Source organism: Coffea arabica, chromosome 10e, assembly GCF_036785885.1.
Source record: "Coffea arabica cultivar ET-39 chromosome 10e, Coffea Arabica ET-39 HiFi, whole genome shotgun sequence".
NCBI classification, from domain to species: domain Eukaryota; kingdom Viridiplantae; phylum Streptophyta; class Magnoliopsida; order Gentianales; family Rubiaceae; genus Coffea; species Coffea arabica.
The window spans coordinates 15,643,831-15,653,750 of record NC_092328.1 but is presented as its reverse complement, the minus strand read 5'-3'; positions in this window follow the sequence as shown (position 1 = coordinate 15,653,750).

The window sequence follows — 9,920 nt, the reverse complement described above, 5'->3', positions numbered from 1 at the left end:
AAAGTAAAAAAGAATGCGGGGTTATAAAATAAAGCGTATGCACGTATGAAGTGTCCCTATTGAAGGGAGGGATTTTTACCATCAAATACGGGTGAAGGTTCTAGGGTGGCTACCCCTCCCCAAAATGCAAGCGCGATATACAAACATAAAAAAATACACACATCTCTACCACATACACGGATATCGAGACGATTGTGTGTTAGATGCAATAAAATTCTAAAAAAGGAAAAATGCAATCCTAAACCTCCAAATGTGATATATAAAAAGGTTAAAAGAAGAAAAAGATTGATTAAATCAAATTTCCTCGAACTCTCTAAATCCCCAGTGGAGTCGCCAACTGTCGCGCCCTATTTTTAAAATGAAAAATAACGAGTTTAGAAAATGAATTTTGATTTATTTTAACTGAAAAATGAATTTTTAATTCAAAAAGAAAATAAGTAAAGAAAAATGAGTCCAAATGGGACTTTGAAAATGCGACGGTTTTGACCCAAAATAAAGTTTAAAAAGGGTTTTAAATAAAAACAGGAGTCGCCACTTGGTATTGAGTTAAGGTGTACCAAGTCATCTAAAAATGAATTTTTAAAGAAAAAGTAGAAAAATCCTTTTTAAACGACTCCAAATCTTCGAAAATCCGAGAAAAAGATTCAGGAGTCACATTTGAAAAAAGGGAAGGTAAGGATAGAATCTAAGGCACCCTTTCAACCTAGCCAAGGCTAGTTGCGTGATTTAGTTAAAAGTTTTCTTAATTTAACCTAAGAATTTATCACATTTGGACGTACTACATGAATGCAAACTCTAGACCTAGGAGGGTATTGGAGGGTCGGAATATTTTTTCAAAATTTAATTGGTGCAAATTACATTAATTGTAATGCCCAATAGGGACTCTTTGAAGAGGTCACGAATATGCAAAAATATGAGATTCTAAGAAAAGAAAAGAAAATAATAATAATATACAAATATATATGTCCTAAAGGAATGCATCATAACGGGTGCGGGGGACTATGATTCGTGACTAGATTTTCCCTTTAATAGAGAGAATACGAGCGTGCTAAGGTTAAAAATCCAAACTCGTCCATATCCCATACTCAAGGGGTGTTTCCTAATCTAATTAAGCAAATGTACTAACCTATCTCTAATTTTCCCTATATCAAATGCAAATCTAATGTCATGTCTCATGCATAAGATTATATAAAGAAAATATAAAAATAGGGGATATGGATATAAGAGGGTAAATGGGATTGGGAATATATATATAAAGGGGGAATGTGGGATAAGGGATGTGTGCATAAGGGGAATATGAGGGGAAACAATACACATATATAAGGGGGAGTATGGGATAAGGGTTATATGTATAAGGGAACATGCAAAAAATGATAAAAGACCTTAGAAAATAAAATATGCATGGGATGAAGTGATTTTATCACACAATCATGATCTAACGCTGGAAGGGCTCTTAAGGGTCTAGCGTTGGACTAACCCATGTCTACAAGTTCCCACTAGCATTGGACTAGTGAGAAATTAGAAAAAGGGCCACAACTAGCGTTGGATTAGTGTGGAATTGGGAAATGAATCACAACTAGCGTTGGACTAGTGTGATAACACGTCACACATTAGTTATAAGTAAATTAATCATGTAAAACTTAATAAAAGCATGTAAACACATAATATCACATAAACATATAACACATAATCATGATATCTATTTGCAAAACCCTAAGAAAGCGGTAACACATAGCAACCAAGCATGCAAGGCACACAATAGGAACCTAACTATTCCATTAGGGGGGCCTACTACAATCTAAGGGGAAAAATAAAATAAAACAACATAATAACCTAACAATTACAACTTGGCATTTAAATGCCTTCCAAATAATTAAAATTGAACAAAAATAAATATACAAAATTAAAACAAATAAAGCGACTAAATAAATAAATGAAATGAAAACATTCAAAAGGCATGCAATTAAGCACATAAAGTCACATAGGGGCACATAGGGTCAAGTAAAAATCAAAATAAGGGATAGAGTGTACCTCCCTTAAATCGGTGCCCTAATGAAGTGAAATTACTTATTTACCCTTCAAAAACAAAGAAAAGGTCAAGGCATCACTTTAATTAACAAATAATCACAAGAAATGGAGATAAACTTGAAATTGAATCACTCAAAGCATTCAAATAAACTAAACAACCCATATTCATCAATTTGAAACAAACAAGGACCCATTGGAAAGAATTAAGGAAGTTCGAGGGATCAATTTATTATTATTATAAATATCAAGGGTATAAAAAGAAAATAAATTAAAGTTAAGAATTTAAAGTGAAACCTATCCCAAACCAAATGATAAAGTTCCCAAAAAAATAAATGAAACCTATTTGCCACAATTAAACAAGCAAATCACCCAAGATTCCTAATTATTTTACTAAAACCCAAATCAAACTATAAATTTATCAAAAAATTATTAAACTTTCAAATTTCATCCTAGAATTTACATACAATCTATCCAAAAAGCATAAAAAAGCATGCCAACAACAATTCAGATTTTGAAGGGACAAAATTGATTATATTTTTCTAAATTTCTGGGCCATAGTAGCATTAGACAAAAATCAGGGGTTAAAAGTGCAAATTTTGAAAATATTTCCATGCATGCTACGAAGCTTTCTTCTGCAATTCCTAGTTCACCATTGCATCTATCAGATTACACTCTCAAACACACAACTACCATTTCAATCAAACCCCGCTTGAAACAACAAAATTTGCCGCATATCCTTCTCACTATTCAACATAAAATCTTTTGGATTTAAACATGAGAAATCAAAAAAGAAGAGCATGCAAAACTGGACACTTGCTGCACTTCTGATGTTTTAGGGACTTTTGCAATTTCTCACGACAACAGCTAGCAACAAGGATCTAAGCTTCAAGTTATCATTCAACACCATAAACTTGTCATCAAAATATCATACAAGGAAAAGAAAAATCTGGAATGGGAATGGCTTGCAAGTTCCAAGTTCATTCATAGGTTTCTGGGTTTGTTTTATCGAAGTCACAGATCATGCCAAACGCAAGCAGCAAAATCCAACAAAGCAGCAAACTTTCAACCCAAAGCAACAAGACATACATTCTACTGTTAAGATCCCACCCCATACTTTGCATTGCCAAGGATTTCCCAACCCAGACCACGCACAAAGAAACCAAAAGACAGCCATGAACTCCTACAGACTTCTGGGTTTCTGCAATTCATTGCCCATGAGCATTTCCAATCAGTTTTTGTAAACATGCGAGACCTTATAATCATTTTCACTTTGTAATCGCACATCCAACAACATAAAAAAAAAAAAAAGAAACAACAGGAAACCAGAAAACAGATGGCTAAACGAAAAGAGTAAACATCAACAAGAAATGAAAGCTTCGGTTCCACAGATTCCTTCTTGTATATTTATGGGAATGAACAAGGGGGCTGGAGAGTTACCTTTCTCTGCCTTAAAGATTCGAAATGGTGGTAGAAATCCCCAGGCAGGATGAGCGAACCTCACCAAGAATCGAAAAACCCAGGCTCTCTTGCATCTCACCACGAGTTACCTGCTCGACTTGATCCTTGCTAGGAGGGCTGAACGTCCCCACTTTCATTTGCTATTAAGGCTGCGTTCTTAGTGAAGATTTCTGTTGGGGCTGCTTGGAAAACATAGTAAACTTGATGCACTGGAAAGGAGTTGCTGTTGGCGAAGATCCATGAACTTCCTAGGCTGTTGAGGCAAATGTATGGAGCCTTTGCTCCTACTGCTGCTAGTCAATTCCCAGCTGAGACGTCGGCATCCAGAAGGGGAAGAAACTTGTAACACTGCCGCACTGCCCGGGCTTCCCTCTCACGACCTTCGAGAAATTTCCAATTTTGTGATGAATTTTAAAAAAATTCTACAAAAGGGGTGATTTTGGTGAGGTATTCCGTAGGGGGGTCTTCGCATGCTGAGCTCGCATTCGCGAAATGCAAGCTCAGCAGAGCCCAATAAAATTTTTGTGCTTATTTTTTTTTCGGAGGCAGAGATTTTTTTGTATTAAAACAAAATGTTTAAAGATCTCGCATTGGCGTTCGCATTCCTTAAAAATTTTTTTTTCGGAGGGCAATAGAGCTCGCATTCGCGGAATGCGAGCTCAATAGAGCTCCCACACTAAGTATAATTTAAATTTTTTTGCTTTTTTTTTGGGAGCTAGAGAATTTTTCCAAAAAATAGTAAGAGCTAAATGCGAGCTCCTAAATAAAATTTTTCAAATAGCTCGCATTTGATAAATTTGACCTCCAAAAATTGTATTTAATTTTTTTGTTAGATTTCACATTTATAAGTACGACTTTCAGAAAATTAAATTCAAACTTGCTAGAAAAAAAATTTAAAATGAAATTTACGAGCTCCCACCAAAATGTAAAATTAACTGTAAATGTTGTTTGTTTTGTAGAATTTGCCTTTACTAAAATGCTGTCGGTAATAAAATCTTATTTTAAAAACTTTACTAAAATCTTATATTTCGGAGAAATGTTAGAGAAATGTTATTTAAAAATCTGTAATTAGCAGAGAAATAATTTTTTTTATTTTAAAACTTGCACGTGCCTAAAGTCATCAAATATGTGCTCTAAAAAAATCATATTTCTTTTATATTAAAAAAAATTGGTAATTGTACGGTTGAAAATACGTTATTTTATTATAATACATTTAAATGGTGAAAAAAGTACACATGCATAGTTCTTTCTATTTCATATATCAATGTAAAAATAGAATGAAATTGTTAACATGTAAGGTGTTGACTATATTTTATGAATAAAATACTAACTTTTTTTCCTTTTTTATCAAATAATTTTTTTTTATCAAATTCTAATTTTCCTTTGTTATTAATGAATCGTATTTATTTGTTGACACCGATGAATATTAGTTATAAGAATCTAATAGTTAATAGTCATTAATATCTGTTACAATTTCAACTGTAATTTTAGAAATTTCATAACGCAATGTTATTTAAAAAAATTATATAAGTTATTTTGATGAAGTGCATGTTATTTGTTTTGTAGTTGAAAAGGAAAAGAAAAAAATTAAATCAAATATCTAGCGATTAAATCTTGCGTGTTTTACCTTTTACAATTATTGGCAGGATTACTATTTTGATTAAAAAAATAAAGCGATAATCAAGGCAAATTTATTGTCATGTAAAAATCCTAAAACCCTAAGTGCTAAAGCCGTAAAACACTAAATCGTAAATCTTAGAAACCAAATCCTTGTAAACCCTAAAACAATAAATCAAGGTTGTTGGGTTTATTAAAATCCATTAAAAAATATTTTTGCGGCACGATAGGATTACTATTTTAATTAAAAATCTAAAGTCCTAATCAAGGCACACTATTGTCAAACTAAAATCCTACAACCCTAAACCCGAAAGTGCTACTCTCCTAAAACACTAAATCTTGATCTCTAAAACCCTAAAACCCTGAATCCTAAAAGCCTCAAACCCTGAGTGCTATCTCTAATGTAGTCAGTAGCTGAACCAAAGATATGATGTTTTCTTTTGTCTACAACTCATTTGGTCTTCTCTTTTGTTGCAGAAGCATGTGCCACCGATTTCTGTCCCTCAAAATAGCTGGAAAAGTTGTGAGAAAGGTAAAGGAAAACGGCTGTGCCACTTGCTGAAGAGGGAGACAGATCCGACCCTCGGATCCGAGGGTTGAATATAGATCCGAGCTCGAATCTTTAGGATCTGAGGACTTCCCATGATGGATCCGGGGTCGGATCTTCTGACCTCGGATACACTCCTCCAGAAGTACAGACGAGGGATCGGATCTGTCTTTCCTTTTTCCTTCATTTTTGCTCCTAATTTCTTGTGTACTTTATCCTCTGGACAATCCTTACACTTCTTTCAGCTCGTGCATGAACTTCATATATCGATATCCTTCACAATTTCACAAAATTAATGTATTAATCTACTCATTTAATCCACTCATTAATCCACTCACAATTTCACAGAATTGAACATTTTGGTCATTAACTTGAAATATTGGAAAATATTTTAAAAAAATTTTTACAGAGTTTCCCCATAAAAATGGACAAAACTCCCTGTCAACAACCTCAATTTCAAGAAAATTAACGACAATACAACATTTCCAAATAAAATTCAAACATTTTTAAGCCATAGACAACTCAAATCATGCATTTCAAGACACAATCCCCATAAGATAAAGTAATCCCTCCCCCACATTTAAATTTAACAATGTCCTCATTGTGAAGAAGGTAATAGAAACTGAAACTTTCCTCAAAATAAGTGGTGATTCAATTTGAAGCCATTAATCCTCACGATCATCCAAATTTTGTTCACAATGAAACAAAAGAGTATAAAAAATCATGAGTAGCACAAGAGAATCCAATATGAAAACTACAAAGTTTAAACCGAACACAATAAAAGAAAAATATAGCAACAAAAGATGTAATCAGCTAAAGATCTTTATGGCTGCTCAGAACGAGGGTCTACTGCCTCCTCATTTCAATGAGGACCCTGTGATGTACCAATATGCCCCTCCTCCTACTGAGGCGTCGGAGTAGGTGACCGGCGGATATGAAAATGATCCTTGATCGCACGAAGACGGCGATCATGTCTGTCGAGTCGCTCTGTCATCATCCTCTCGGTCTGGTCAATGCGCTCGACGACTCATGTCTCCATACAGCAGATGGCATTGAGGAGATCTTGCCACTTGGATCGCGGCGGAGGTGGTGGTCGTGAAACGGGTGGAGGAAGGGTCTGTTGTGCCCCTGTCTCTTGAGCTTTTGGTTCCTGCTGAGTGTGAGGTGGGGGCTGAGCAGAAGTCGAAGCTTCTCCAGTGTCTCGAACCAGAGCAGCTCCAAAATCTGTAGAGATACTCAAGGATTTGAGTATCGAGGCACTGACCTCGTCGGCGGACCTAGTGACAATGGCTCGCTCGCTTCCAAGAGGAACCTTGAGCTTCTCAAAAATGAGGGATAGCAGTCGAGGGAATCCAAAGCAAGTCTCGCCAGCCCTCATGCGAGTTGTGGTCCTCATGTAACTGATGATGATGTTGGGCAAAGGAATACCAGTCAACTGCCCACCCACACCATGCATCATCTTATCCAAAAAGTAGATGTCACTATTACGGAGCTCCTGTTTTCCACTCCTCTTGGGTACCACATTGAAGGCGAAGAGATAGAAAATCAAGTGATACCTATGCTTGAAGGAGTCGGCATATACGGTGAGTTTCTTTGAACTTTCTCGCTCCCTATATTGACCCTTTAGACGTGCTACCGCTTCTCCCACCTGCCAAGGGTCGCGTGCCTTGAATTCCTTAGTCAATTTAACATCCACTCCTTCGTCTTTGAGTTTGGCGATTTTGGCGACTGTATCCCGGTTAAGAGCCACTCTCTTTCCTCGAACCCAGGAGACGATGAGGTTGCCACTGTGACTCTGTTTGTTTTCTACATTGGCGTAGAACTCCCGGACCAGGTTGGGGTAGTAGTGCTTGGGCAATTGAAGGATGTTTTCCCATCCAAATCTCTTGAATGCCGTAGAGATGTGGTAGTGCGCATCCACCTCCGGTGCCAGGTGCTTTTCAATTATAATTTCCTTATCTAAGCCTGCTTCGTACCACTGTTGATTCTCGAGTGACGTGAATCTAGTGGTGTCATAATCTGGAAGCGTCTCATCGCGGCTAGTGGATGCGGTCTTCCGGCAAGACCGAGGTGGTGGCTCAGGCGAAGGAGATTCTTCCTTAGGCGACTCTTCATGTGAGGGAGTGCGTTCCTCGCTTGAAGATGGTGTAGGAGTACGAATACGAGCCCTCCTTGTGCGAGCCATAGTTCCTATATAAAAACAAGATGAACGTTCATTAGAACAATATAAACTTGCTCACATAGAATTTAAAAAAATTTCAGCAGAGTTTCCCCTTATAAAAGGGCTAAACTCCCTGCCAACATGTACCAAAAAAATAACCAAAGATCCTAGTTAACTCATTTCAAACTCAAATACATATTTTCAGGTAGAATCTCATCAAAGAGTTCGATCATTTGAACCTCAACCATTATTTCAAGAATGAACATGCCGATATATTCATAACTTTATCCACGAATCACACCACAATTGACTATACCCATTCTTAATAAAGTGCATACAAATGAGCTCCAAATTTACCAAAACAATTACAATTGAACTCAAAGAGATAAGAGATTTCAAGTAAAAAAAAAAAAATTGAATGTGCTAAACTTAATCATAAACACACTCTTTTACCCAATGGAATTGGTTCTATTAATCGCATATCATTTTTAATTGGTACAACAGTGACTTATACTCCTCAAAACAAGATTATATATTCAATGGAAACCAACATTCACAAGCCTAAAGAACCAAATTGCTCAAGCCTAATAAATTAAAAAAATATACCAAAAATATCACTATGACCACAACTTTTTCCATACTAAGCATAAAAATAGTAGTAACAACATATTCTAGTACAATGTAGCACATTTATAACAAGAAATTCCAACAAATATGCATTTATCACAATATGCCCAAAAACTAGAAAAATGCAAAAATAGGAAATATAAAATCTCAAAGGAAGTTGCAAATTGTTACCTCAAATGTGTAGAGTGATGATAGAAGAGGATATTGTTACAAAAATGAGGAAGAAAACAGTCCAAATTCGGTCCAAATTTGAAGATTTCAGTTCGGCCCTTCTTTCGGTTTTAACACTTGAAATCCCCCAAATTGATGTTTTTCAAATGAAATTTTTTAGGGTTTATGATCACAAGATGTTGAAAATGATTTTGAGGTGAAAGAACGGATGAAATGGAAGATTAGAGAGAGAGGGTTAGGGTTCGGTGAAAAGAGGGAAGAAAATTTTGAAAAGTGCAGAAACGAGGCTTCGGTTCTACTATATCCGCCAACCGATCCGAGCTCGGTTCGTTACTGAAAGCCCTCGTATCCGAAATTGTTCGGATCCTCACCGCCAGAAGTACAGACGAGCCCTCGGATATTTGTGAAAATTTTTGGATCCGAGCTCGGATCAATGGATCCGCGGTCGGATTCATCTGGGCACTTATGATCCGAGCTCGGATCTGTATTTCTCTGCACTAATTGCAGAAACTGCAATTTTTCAAACTTTTTCTCCCTTTTTTCGGCCAATTCCAAAACACGCTTTGGAAAAATGTTTTATCAATTATAACCTCCCACGCACATGTAATATACCAAAAGTACAATATTCAATCTCTTAAAACACATCAAACACATCTACATTGCAAATCGAGGGGTGAGATTCTTTGATCATTTTTGCATTTTTGCATAAAAATGGCACTTTTGGGCATTACATGCACATCAAATGAGTCCATGAGCATGTATAAACATGTTATCACCAAAACCCACTTGAATATACTGAAAATGCAATATTGTATGTATGCTTGGGAATTCTAAACACTTCAAGCATAATTTGGTAAGAAAATCTCCCTTTTTACACTTGTTCCTCAATTGTACCTCCAAAATAATGATGAAACTCCGGTACTGCCTGCAAACAAGTGAAATATATCTAATTAGTCAATTAAATCACACCAAAATGTAACAACTACAATATTATTATTGGGTTGCCTCCCAACAAGCGCTTTTGTTTATAGTCGTTGGCTCGACTCAAAAAAATTGAATCATTTTAGAACATTAGGGAGCGATTGGTAATATGGGTCAAAACTTCCGAGCCAATCCACCATGTGGTGAGCCAATAATTTTATTATAATACAACTATACTAACGAAATAACTACACATCTTGCTTCTTTATTTTCAAGGTCAATATAAAATAAAATTAAACTGTTAATAAGTTAGGGCTTAATTTTCATGAACAAAATTGGAATCTTATTTTTAACTTGTCCATATGAGAATATTAAAGTTTGTTCCCTATA